Below are 11889 nucleotides of genomic sequence, written 5' to 3'. Positions count from 1 at the left end.
CGAATGTACATTCCAAAGAATGTAATGTTCTCCTGAGTTTTGTGTAACTAGGATACACTCTTAATGTCTATGGAAACCATGAAAATAGTTTTCTATTAAATTACTTGCAAGTGGTAGGTTGTTTGTGTTATAGAAACAGAAACACAACAGCTTTAATTATATCTCCCAGCTGGGGAATCACTCATTCTTAGATTCCTTCCCTAGTATTTCTCCGAGTATCACCTATCTGTCTTGTGGCATATCCCATACATGCCATGCCAAATTGCCAGCTCTCGTTAATCACTTGTGCCATAGACTTTATGTTTACACTCCTTAAATCTTATTTAATAAGTTCATTTCTACCCTAGCATCTCAAGGCATTGTTCTTCCGAGACCTAAAAGTTGTAGAGAGTTGTCTGGTAAAGCCTGTAATAAAACTGAAATTGATTTTTGCATGTTAGGTGATTTAGAGATTCAATTTCTCCAGCTGCCCCCATTGATACTCCAATGTACTACCACAGTTTTTTGAAAATTCTTTCCTTTCCCCACTGATTTGCAACCCTAGTTTTCCAACAGATGAAGTTTCTTCATTGTCCTGAGCTCTCTGCAGGCAGTCTTCTGACCAGGGTCCATCTATCTATGCCAATATCATTGAGAGTTAATGATGCAATAATGATCAGTGGAATGTGAAAAGTAAAGGCACCAATATTTCCTTTTCTTGACTATTCTTGACCTTAAGTTTCTAATTATATTTCAAGTTTCAGCTTATCAAGTTTTACGAAATAAAATATTGACATTTCCATTGTGATAGTGTTACATCGATAGCTCAATTTTGGAGTATCTGACATCCTTATAATATCAAGCCTCTCTGCCCATTATAGTAGATTATTAATATCTTTGAAAAAAATTTTGTAATTTTTATCATAATGAACTTACATAAAATGTATTGGACATGTTTAGGTGTTTTATGTTATTGTGTATACTTGACTGTTATACATTTTAGGTTTCAAAATAAAATCACTATATATACATTCAACTTATATTACCTAGTGATGTGAAAATAATACTTAATAACATTTCTTATTAAGTCCACTAAAAAGGCAGCACTGTAAATATAGAGAAGGGTTTTACAATTATGATTCTTTGTATTTATATTTGTGTATTATCATTATAATACTTTTGTATTACTTCTCTTTGGATAATTTTTAAGTAGGGGGCCTTTGCAGAATTGCTGGGGGGCAAGGTCTATTCTAGTGGTGTGGGCCCCATAGATTAGTACTGAAACCCAAGAGTGCTGAGGGCTTCTGGGATTACACCAATTTAAGACCCATGTGCTGCTAGGAATCAAATTGAGGGTCTTGCAAGTTAATCCCATCCTTTTAAGATAAATCCCTATCCTGTTCATATTGACAATACTTTTAAAGTTAGAAATAAAATTTTCAAATAGATTATTGAATTTTTTTATTTTTTTACTACAAGCATAGAAATTTATTTGAGTTGAAAATAATAAGGATCTATTTAGAATAATGCAATAATTCTCTAAAGCAAGGATCATATTGGCTCTGAAACAGATCTAAAGAAGTAATTCTTCTGAAGTCAAAAAATATGTAGTAAGAATGAATGTACAAGGAAGCAAAATATAGAAAACAAGTTTGCTGAGTATTGGGGAGTTGCTATGAGGGTCCACCCTGAGATCCTACATTGAGCTCTAAGTAAAAGCTACATGGCAGGTCTCACTCCTGTGTGCCTAGAAAGTCAACATGCTGCCTTAGCATGCAAGAATCCCACTGGGGGATAATAGGACAAGAGGACCTGGCACCATGGAGAGGCACGGGGAGACACACTGCACTTCCCCCTTCTCTAACTCCTTTCCTCACACTGATTTGCTTTCTTTCCTTTAAGACAGGGTTTATGATCCAAGTATGCAACGATTTAGTTGAAGATGATCAGGGATCAAAGTTTGCCAAAAGGTCAACCAGCTAGTTAGCAGAGACCACTAGTGGCTTGGAGCAAAAAAATAAATCAAAGAATATGTTTACTAAATAGTTAAAAAGAGTAAACAATTAAAAAATGGGTGGAAAATCCTAGGGCTTATTTTGGCCTAGGATCAAAAGCAGACAGGTGGCCTCTGATTAACTCATTCACTGGTGAGCTAGGAGGAGGCGACAAGGTAATGTCTGATTTCAAACGTGTCCACAGCTAAAAGGCACCTCAGAAGCTCTCCTCCTCTCGCAGAAACTGGAACACGGATGAGAAGTCTTTCTTCGAGAAGCTCTTTGCACACATCATCCTGTAGAGTTGATGGGCCTGACTGCCTAGAATGATCGGGCTCTTTGTGCTGGTCGCAGAGTCTTGTGCCAATCCCAGGTCCTTAGCCATGAGCGTTGTTCCAAATCCACCCTGATAGTTAATAGCAGAGGGAACACCATGCATCACCCCAGGTACAGGATTTTAAGTGTCACTTGACCAGCACCGTCCTGAGCTCATGTTCAGGATTTTAGCCAACAGCGTCGGGTCAAGCCCTAGCCTTATTCCAAGATTCATAGCTTCAGCAGTTCCGATCATACTAATAGCTAGCAGCATATTATTGCAGATCTTTGCAGCCTGTCCAGTCCCAACTGCTCCACAGAACACCACATTGGAGCCCATGCACTCTAGCAACTCTTTGGCCGCAGCAAACTCAGCTTCAACTCCTCCCACCATGAATGTGAGGTTCCCTGAAACGAGCAGCTCCCACACCACCAGACACAGGCACATCCATGAAAACTGCTCCCATTTTCTCCACTTTTTTGGCCAACTCTTTTGAAACGGAAGGATCAATAGTACTGGAATCTATTAACAGTGAACCTTTCTTCACTTTTTTTAGAATTCCTTTTTCTCTAGAATTAGCTTCTATGGTATTCATACTGGTGGGCAACATTGTAATTATTCTGTCAGCCTTTTCAGCCACATCTGCTGGCTGGGGAAGACACTACCTGTTCACCTGTTTGCATGCATCAGGGAACACATCATAACTAATGAGTGGATAGCCATGTTTCATGAGATTTTTTGCCATTGGGTTTCCCATGTTGCCTAGTCCAATGAATCCAACTGGAGTCTTAGAGGCCATTGACCTACTGCAAGGCTCCAGCGGCTGCGGAGGCCAGAGTCGGCTCCTTGGAACCACAAGGAGGCTGCCATGCTGCCCCCGCCCCACCTTCCAGCGTTGACCTTGCCGCTCCGGGTTCGACCAGTGATAGAAACCCAGAGGCCCGAGGAGCAGGAGGACGTGGTGGCAGGTGGCAGCATGCACCTTGAATGTTTTTTAAATAGCTAATGGCCAATTAGCTAAGTGGCCAGATGATCAGCCAGCAAAGAGATAACAAGCATGACCCAGAGGTGGGCCTCTGGCAGCAGATAGAAAAGACATAGGGCTAGTGAACAAAGGAGGACATTGAGCCTATGTTAGGAGAGAGTTAGTACTGATTATCTTAGTTATAGATTTTATATAGAAATAGCATATATATAAAAAATTTTACACATTATACAATTATATACAATTATATTTAATATCTATTGCATGGAAATTATTTACACATGCAATTTTATATATATTATATAAAATGTATAGTAAGAAACTGATATATTTATATTTCTCTATATATGTGATCTCTATAGAGATATTTCATATATGTAAACTATATGTATATGTATGTATAATTCAATATTCCTCAAGCATAATGTTGCACGGATTCCCCCAGGCACCAGATTCTTTCAAAGCCCCTAGCAGATCAAGTTCTTCTTACTGTCTGGAGTATCCAAATACTAGGCTGATTTCAATTGATTTTCTGTAGCCCAACTAAGCAATTCCTCCCTTGAAAGAGCGTCTCTTTCTCTATCTTCTCAAAGGACAGAGCTAGTTCTATTTTATGCCTGCTTTCTGCATGACTTCTGGGTGTTTTCTCTGTACAGGTACTAGTTTAGATGCTCAATGACTCTTTCCTTGGAGACCTTGGACTTTGCAGTTATCCTGGTCCACACTTTGAGCACACAGAATTCCTTACAATGTTTATTACCTGCAGGAAATGTGGTAAACAATGGTCAAGCTCTACTGCATAGACACAAAATTTCTTTTGAAATGGAGCCTTTGAGGGCTTTGGCAGTAACCACAGGGAAGGTGAGAGACAGACCCCAAATCTCCTGAGCCCAACTCATCATCCAGTGGCGTTATCTAGATAAACTCCTGGCACCTGACCCTTCTGATCAGAGCCCCTTTCTCAGCACTTGTGACTTCCCAGATATTCAGCCTCATACATTGGAAGAGCAAGAAGCTTTCCTTGAGCTTTGTATCACCTGAAACCCTACAAATAACTAAAGAGTGACTCATTCCAGAAAAGAAAATCATCCTGCAAGTAGCTTTGCAGTGATTCTAATGATTTTCTACAAGCTTGTGATCCTTCTCCAACTGAGTCTTTTTCTTCACATCTTTTTTTTGTGTTTGTTTTGTTTTTGGGCCACACCCAGTGACACTCAGGGGTTACTTCTGGCTATGTGTTCAGAAATCGCTCCTGGCTTGGGGGACCATATGGGAAGCCGGGGGATAGAACCACAATCTGTCCTAGGCTAGAGCATGCAAGGCAGATGCCTTGGTGCTTGAGCCACTGCTCCAGTCTATTCTTTACGTCTGTGAGTCTGTTTTCCAAAGAGATGACACAAAACTTCTGCCTGGTGTGTGTGTATATATACATGTATGCATGTGCAAGAATCTATGGGAATATGTTTGCATTTGTGCTGTTCATATATTTGTGGGTTTTTTTTATAAATAGCTTATCTATAGACTTCTTAATTTTGCAGGCTAATGAGTCCTTGATTGCCATTGCTAAACCATTAAGTGTTGACTTTAGGTCCTCATTTTTAAGGTTCAGGCATTTGGGTGGACTTGGAGATTTTCCAGGATTTCTCTACATATCTCTAACTGTAGATGTTTTCCTTAGCTTCTCCATTGATCTTTGCATTTAGTGATTTGGGATGCTGGAGTATCAGGGTGTTTAAGAAAGCAACCTAGATTTTGGAAAAATCTCCATATCACTTTCCATAGAAGTTGGACTAGATGGCATTCCCACCAGCAGTGGATAAGAGTTCCTTTCTCAAGTGGCTATCCAATTGTGCCAAAACCACTTGTTGAAGAGGCCTTCACTGCTCCATTTAGGATTTCCTGCTCCTTTATCAAAAATTAGGTGATTGTATGTCTGGGGACCATTTTCTGAGTATAAGATATATAGAACAGCACATAGGCAAAACACTCCAGGACATTACAGGCATCTTCAAGGAGGAAACTGCACTCTCCAAGCAAGTGAAAGCAGAAATTAACAGATGGGAATATATTAAACTGAGAAGCTTCTGCACCTCAAAGGAAATAGTGCCCAGAATACGAGAGCCACCAACTGAGTGGGAGAAACTATTCACCCAATACCAATCAGATAAGGGGCTAATCTCCAAAATATACAAGGCACTGACAGAACTTTACAAGAAAAAAACATCTAATCCCATCAAAATATGGGGAGAAGAAATGAACAGACACTTTGACAAAGAAGAAATACAAATGGCCAAAAGACACATGACAAAATGCTCCACATCACTAATCATCAGGGAGATGCAAATCAAAACAACGATGAGATACCACCTCACACCACAGAGAATGGCACACATCACAAAAAATGAGAACAGTCAGTGCTGGCGGGGATGTGGAGAGAAAGGAACTCTTATCCACTGCTGGTGGGAATGCCGTCTAGTTCAACCTTTATGGAAAGCGATATGGAGATTCCTCCAAAAACTGGAAATCGAGCTCCCATACGATCCAGCTATACCACTCCTAGGAATATACCCTAGGAACACAAAAATACAATACAAAAACCCCTTCCTTACACCTATATTCATTGCAGCACTATTTACCATAGCAAGACTATGGAAACAACCAAGATGCCCTTCAACAGACGAATGGCTAAAGAAACTGTGGTACATATACACAATGGAATATTATGCAGCTGTCAGGAGAGATGAAGTCATGAAATTTTCCTATACATGGATGTACATGGAATCTATTATGCTGAGTGAAATAAGTCAGAGAGAGAGAGAAAAACACAGAATGGACTCACTCATCTATGGGTTTTAAGAAAAATGAAAGATATTCTTGCAATAATAATTTTCAGACACAAAAGAGAAAAGAGCTGGAAGGTCCAGCTCACCTCAGGAAGCTCACCACAAAGAGTGATGAGTTTAGTTAGAGAAATAACTACATTTTGAACTGTCCTAATAATGAGAATGTATGAGGGAAATGGAGAGCCTGTTTAGAGTACAGGCGGGGGTCGGGTGGGGAGGAGGGAGACTTGGGACATTGGTGATGGGAATGTTGCACTGGTGATGGGGGGTGTTCTTTACATGACTGAAACCCAAACACAATTATGTATGTAATCAAGGTGTTTAAATAAAAAAATTTAATTAAAAAAAAAAGAATAGTAAAAAAAAAAGAAAAGAGTTCCTTTCTCTCCACATCCCCGCCAGCACTGACTGTTCTCATTCTTTGTGATGTGTGCCATTCTCTGTGGTGTGAGGTGGTATCTCATCGTTGTTTTGATTTGCATCTCCCTGATGATTAGTGATGTGGAGCATTTTGTCATGTGTCTTTTGGCCATTTGTATTTCTTCTTTGTCAAAGTGTCTGTTCATTTCTTCTCCCCATATTTTGATGGGATTAGATGTTTTTTTCTTGTAAAGTTCTGTCAGTGCCTTGTATATTTGTCAAAGTGTCTGTTCATTTCTTCTCCCCATTTTTTGATGAGATTAGATGTTTTTTTCTTGTAAAGTTCTGTCAGTGCCTTGTATATTTTGGAGATTAGCCCCTTATCTGATGGGTGTTGGGTGAATAGTTTCTCCCACTCCGTGGGTGACTCTTGTATTCTGGGCACTATTTCTTTTGAGGTGCAGAAGCTTCTCAGCTTCATGTATTCCCATCTGTTGATATCTGCTTCCACTTGTTTGGAAAGTGCAGTTTCCTCCTTGAAGAAGCCGTTAATCTCAATGTCATGGAGTGTTTTACCGACGTGTTGTTCTGTATACCTTATGGTCTCAGGTCTGATATCAAGGTCTTTAATCCATTTGGATTTTACCTTCGTACATGATGTTAACTGGGGGTGTATGTTTGCTTTTTTCAAGTGGCTAACCAGTTCTGCCAGCACCACTTGTTGAAGAGGTTTTCCCTGCTCCACTTAGGATTTCTTGCTCCTTTGTCGAAAATTAGGTAATTGTATGTCTGGGGGACAATGTCTGAGAACTCAAGCCTATTCCACTGATCTGAGGGTCTGTCTTTATTCCAATACCATGCTGTTTGATAACTATTGCTTTGTAGTACAGTTTAAAGTTGGGGAAAGTAATGCCTCCCATTTTCCTTTTCCCTAGAAGTGCTTTAGCTATTTGCGGGTGTTTATTGTTCCAGATGGACTTAATAAGTGTTTGATCCACTTCTTTGAAGAATGTCATGGGTATTTTTAAAGGGATCGCATTAAATCTGTATAATGTTTTGGGGGACTATTGCCATTTTAATGATGTTAATTCTGCCAATCCATGAGCAGGGTATGTGTTTCCATTTCCGTGTGTCCTCTCTTATTTCTTCGAGTAGGGCTTTATAGTTTTCTTTGTATAGGTCCTTTACATCTTTGGTCAAGTTGACTCCAAGATATTTGAGTTTGTGTGGCACTATTGTGAATGGAATTGCCTTCTTGACTTCCTTCTCTTCCTTATTATTATTGGTGTATAAAAAGGCCATTGATTTCTGTGTGTTTATTTTGTGGCCTGCCACCTTGCTATATGAGTCTATTGTTTCCAGAAGCATTTTGGTAAAGTATTTAGGGTTTTCTAAGTAGAGTATCATGTCATCTGCAAACAATGAGAGCTATGGAAAGTGATATGGAGATTCCTCCAAAATCTGGAAATTGAGCTCCCATTCGACCCAGCTATTCCACTCCTAGGGATATACCCTAGGAACACAAGAATACAATACAAAAACCCCTTCCTCACACCTATATTTATTACAGCACTATTCACAATAGCCAGGCTCTGGAAACAACCAAGATGCCCTTCAACAGACTAATGGCTAAAGAAACAGTGGTACATATACACAATGGAATATTATGCAGCTGTCAGGAGAGATGAAGTCATGAAATTTTCCTATATATGGATGTACAAGGAGTCTATCATGCTGAGTGAAATAAGTCAGAGGAGAGAGATAAACGCAGAATAGTCTCACTCAGAGTCTATTATGCTGAGTGAAATAAGTCAGAGGGAGAGAGAGATGCAGAATAGTCTCATTCATCTATGGATTTTAAGAAAAATAAAAGTCATGTTTGCAACAATCCTCAGATACAATGAGAGGAGGTCTGGAACTTCCAGCTCACTTCATGAAGCTCACCACAAAGACTGGTGAGTGCGGTTATAGAAATAACTACACAGAGAACTACCAGAATCATGTGAATGAATGAGGGAACTGGAAAGCCTGTCTGGAGTACAGGTGGGGGTGGGGTGGGATGGAGGGAGATTTGGGACATTAGTGGTGGGAATGTTGCACTCGTGAAGGGGGTGTTCTTTACATGACTGAAGTCTAACCACAATCATATATGTAATCAAGATGTTTAAATAAAGAAAAAAAATTTTAAAAAAGAGCAATCTATTGAACTTTTTTTTATAAAAGGTGGCTCAGGATATAGGCTGATGTGAAGGAGGGGGGTTTGAGTAATGGCTCTGAGACCCAGAAAGAGGCTGAGAAAAGACCCAGGAAGACAGCCCCATTTGCATTTGATGGAAGTGATTAAGAACGTAAGGTTCCCTATTCCCTACAAGACACAAATCTGGCTGGACCTAAAGGACAGATGATCAGTGATGTCACTGGAACCACTCAGAAGGAGGCTGAGGAAAGGCTGGAAAGAAGGCCCCATTCATGCTTGGTAGAGGGGAGTAGGATCGTTATGAATGGTTTAGACAAAAGTAGTATCGATTTTCAAACAAATGCCAAGTCATTCCCTGCCTTCCCCTTGAGGAGCCCTGGAATCTGAAGGTAAAATGACATCAGTTATGTGGATATGGGAAGTTGGGGAGATGAGAGCCAGGGTTAGAACACTTTTATACCTAGATCACAAAGTCTCTTCATAGTATGGCACTTTTCAAGTGACAATCCTGATCAAAAATCCAGTACCTTCCTAGAACTGAGGAAATACTGCCTTTGGAATTAGCAGCACTAGCAAACTCAAACAATACTAAGACTGAAAAGGTTATTGTGGTACTTTTATTTCATATTATGTGTGCAAGATTAAAAAGGATCAACATACTTAGTAGATTTTCTCAGTTCAAGGTTCTCTGTACTGTCCCATGTGAAACAGAAACAAGAAGAAACAAGAAACAAGAAGCAAAGGGCTTGACCTCTGTGAAGCTCCGGCTATAATGAGCATCTTACTAAAGTATCAATCACAATAATAACTCCAGTTTTACTTGCTTTGCACTTATGAAGTCGCAAGGTTTCACTTAGAAGTACTGACCAAGAGCCAGGTAATTCAAAACATTTGGCCAGAAATGTTTCCCTTGCTGCATCCTCTACTGTGAGAACTCCTATGAGATGAATTTAGTTAAGAGTTCATGGCTTGTGGAAGGGAAAAGAACTTTCTCAGGATCCAAAACAACATCAAATTGAATTAAAGGCTAGGAACTTGCAAATTCCAGAAGCTGTTTTTTAGTTTTCCCAGAATGTGCTTAAGAGAAAACTGTGGGCCAGATGTTGGGATTTTCCATAATGGACAAGGTGTGTGATTCAGAGAAGGCAGGAAAGAAAAAAGTACAGGAAAATTATTGTTGGTTCCTCTATCACATCTCTCTCTTCCTTCCTCCCTTCTTCCCTCTCCTTCTCTCTCTTCATTTCTCCCTCTTCCTCCCTTTTTCTCTTTCTCCTTTTCCTCACTCCCTCTCCCTCTTCTTCTGTCTCCGTCTGCCTCTTTCTCTCTATTATGGACCTCCTTCCCAAGGATAACACCTTATTGGACACAGTGTGATACATCTAAATTCACTCTTTCCCTTTTCCTGCTGTTAGTCTTAGTGCAAGTGACCATCTCTTCCTACCTGCATTCACTTCCTGGCTAATTTCTGAGAATTGGTATTATACCAGGTCCAGCCCTGATCAAAAGTGAATGAAGCACCTACCCTGGCAGGGATTAGGATCTATGGGTCCCTTTGGTTGCCAGCATCTGTGTGGGCCCCCTTGTTCTTGAACATGGCTCCTTTCCATTCTGTTTCAGTAACAACCCCACCTGTGTGTTCTTGGCTTCTCACTAACTAGCTCTGCCCGGGTTTCACAAAGGCCTAAATGGACAGTGATGTGTCGATCTTTATAAATAAATTAAACCTTGTACTTGGTCCTCAATGAAACATCTACAACTATAATGTACATGTTTCAAAGTATAAAATCGAGAGATAAAAGTAATGGATTATCATGTGTCCACCATTCCTCACTCTTTCAAGTACTTTTTGTAATGAGTTGTCAACCATAACTGATTTCTTGGCCAATCTTTTTCCTGGAGTTCTTTAAAACAAACTCCAGATTAATTATCTTTTTATTTACATAGTCTATTTATATTATCTGTGTCTATTGTTATCTCTGAAAATAAGTGAATATTCGTTTCCTAAATTGATATCTTGTCCTTTATTTAAAACACTTCATTTAAAATAGATGTTATTTATTTAAACCACTCCTTTCACCAGAAAGAGTATATAGGAGATAATAATCTTGCATTGCATATCAACAACTCTAGTTCTATTCCCAGTACCACCAGGCATCAATTCTGAAAATAGGTCTAGAAATAGTCCAGAGCACAGCAAGGGATAGCCTAAAAAACCAAAATTAACTAAATCCAATGTACTTCTTACTGTGTTTGAATCAATTTCAAAACAAGGCTCTCACATTACATGTGGTTAAGATACATATCTTTTCCCAAGTCACCTTTAAATACCAGATTTCTAATTTTTTAGATGAGCTGAGGAAGTTTTAAGTTTATTAAAGTAAAAAAAAATTATGTACTTTTCAGCAACATATTCATTCCAGTGATAACAGCCCATTTTGAGGGAGGATCCAGAGAAGATGGTAGAATGAGAAACAAAGAACTAAAATAACCATCATCATCAGTTTTGATTAGGTGGGTGTTTGGCTTGGTCTTTGCAGCTACTGTTGTCAGTTTTCCTGTTATCCTCATGGGGTTCCAGCAAGAACCAGGATGGAGAAGGGTTGAGCCCGAAGGTGCTCAGGGGACCACATGGGTTTTCGTTCCAACTGTATCAAAGTTGAAACCCCCTCCAGAAGTTGGAGTGATTCAGAAATCATCACCTTCTCTATAAACTCCTTTCAGGTAGCTTTCATTAAAAACTCTCAATCCTGGACCAGCGCCATAGCACAGTATGTAGGATGTTTGCCTCGCATGTATCCAACCCAGGTTTCATAATACCCAGCATTCCATGTGGTCCCCTGAGCACTGCTAGAAGTGATCTCTCAGTGCAGAGCTAGAAGTAATTACTGACCATTGTAGGGTATAGTTTAAAAATCAAAACAAAACAATGACAAAAAGTCTCAACCCTAAGTTGCAAGTGCATATGACTGGAGAGATGAAAAATAAAAACTGTTTCTTTTTATTCGCAGAATGCTTAACTCTTTAATTAGAAGCATTGTGATTTACTGTTAATACTGTTAATTGAGGGCTTTCGTGCATCCATCTCAGATGTTCACTTCTGTCACCATTGTTCTCAAGCTCCCTTGGAAACTCCGTCCTCTTTCCCCCTTCCTTCATATATAGCTCAGTTTTGAATACAAGTTGTCACGTGCTATTGCCTTTGGTCATGTTTTATT

The 11889-nt window shown here is 39.6% G+C and overlaps 1 pseudogene; it reads right to left on the bottom strand.

Moving 5' to 3' along the window:
• Nucleotides 1–1540: 1540 nt before the first annotated feature.
• On the bottom strand, nucleotides 1541–11242 carry LOC126032561 (3-hydroxyisobutyrate dehydrogenase, mitochondrial-like; annotated as a pseudogene).
• Nucleotides 11243–11889: the final 647 nt, after the last annotated feature.

The sequence above is a fragment of the Suncus etruscus genome, chromosome 16 (assembly GCF_024139225.1).
Source record: "Suncus etruscus isolate mSunEtr1 chromosome 16, mSunEtr1.pri.cur, whole genome shotgun sequence".
Taxonomy (NCBI): domain Eukaryota; kingdom Metazoa; phylum Chordata; class Mammalia; order Eulipotyphla; family Soricidae; genus Suncus; species Suncus etruscus.
Note: the sequence above shows the minus strand (reverse complement) of the source record. Positions and strands in the feature narration are given on the sequence as shown.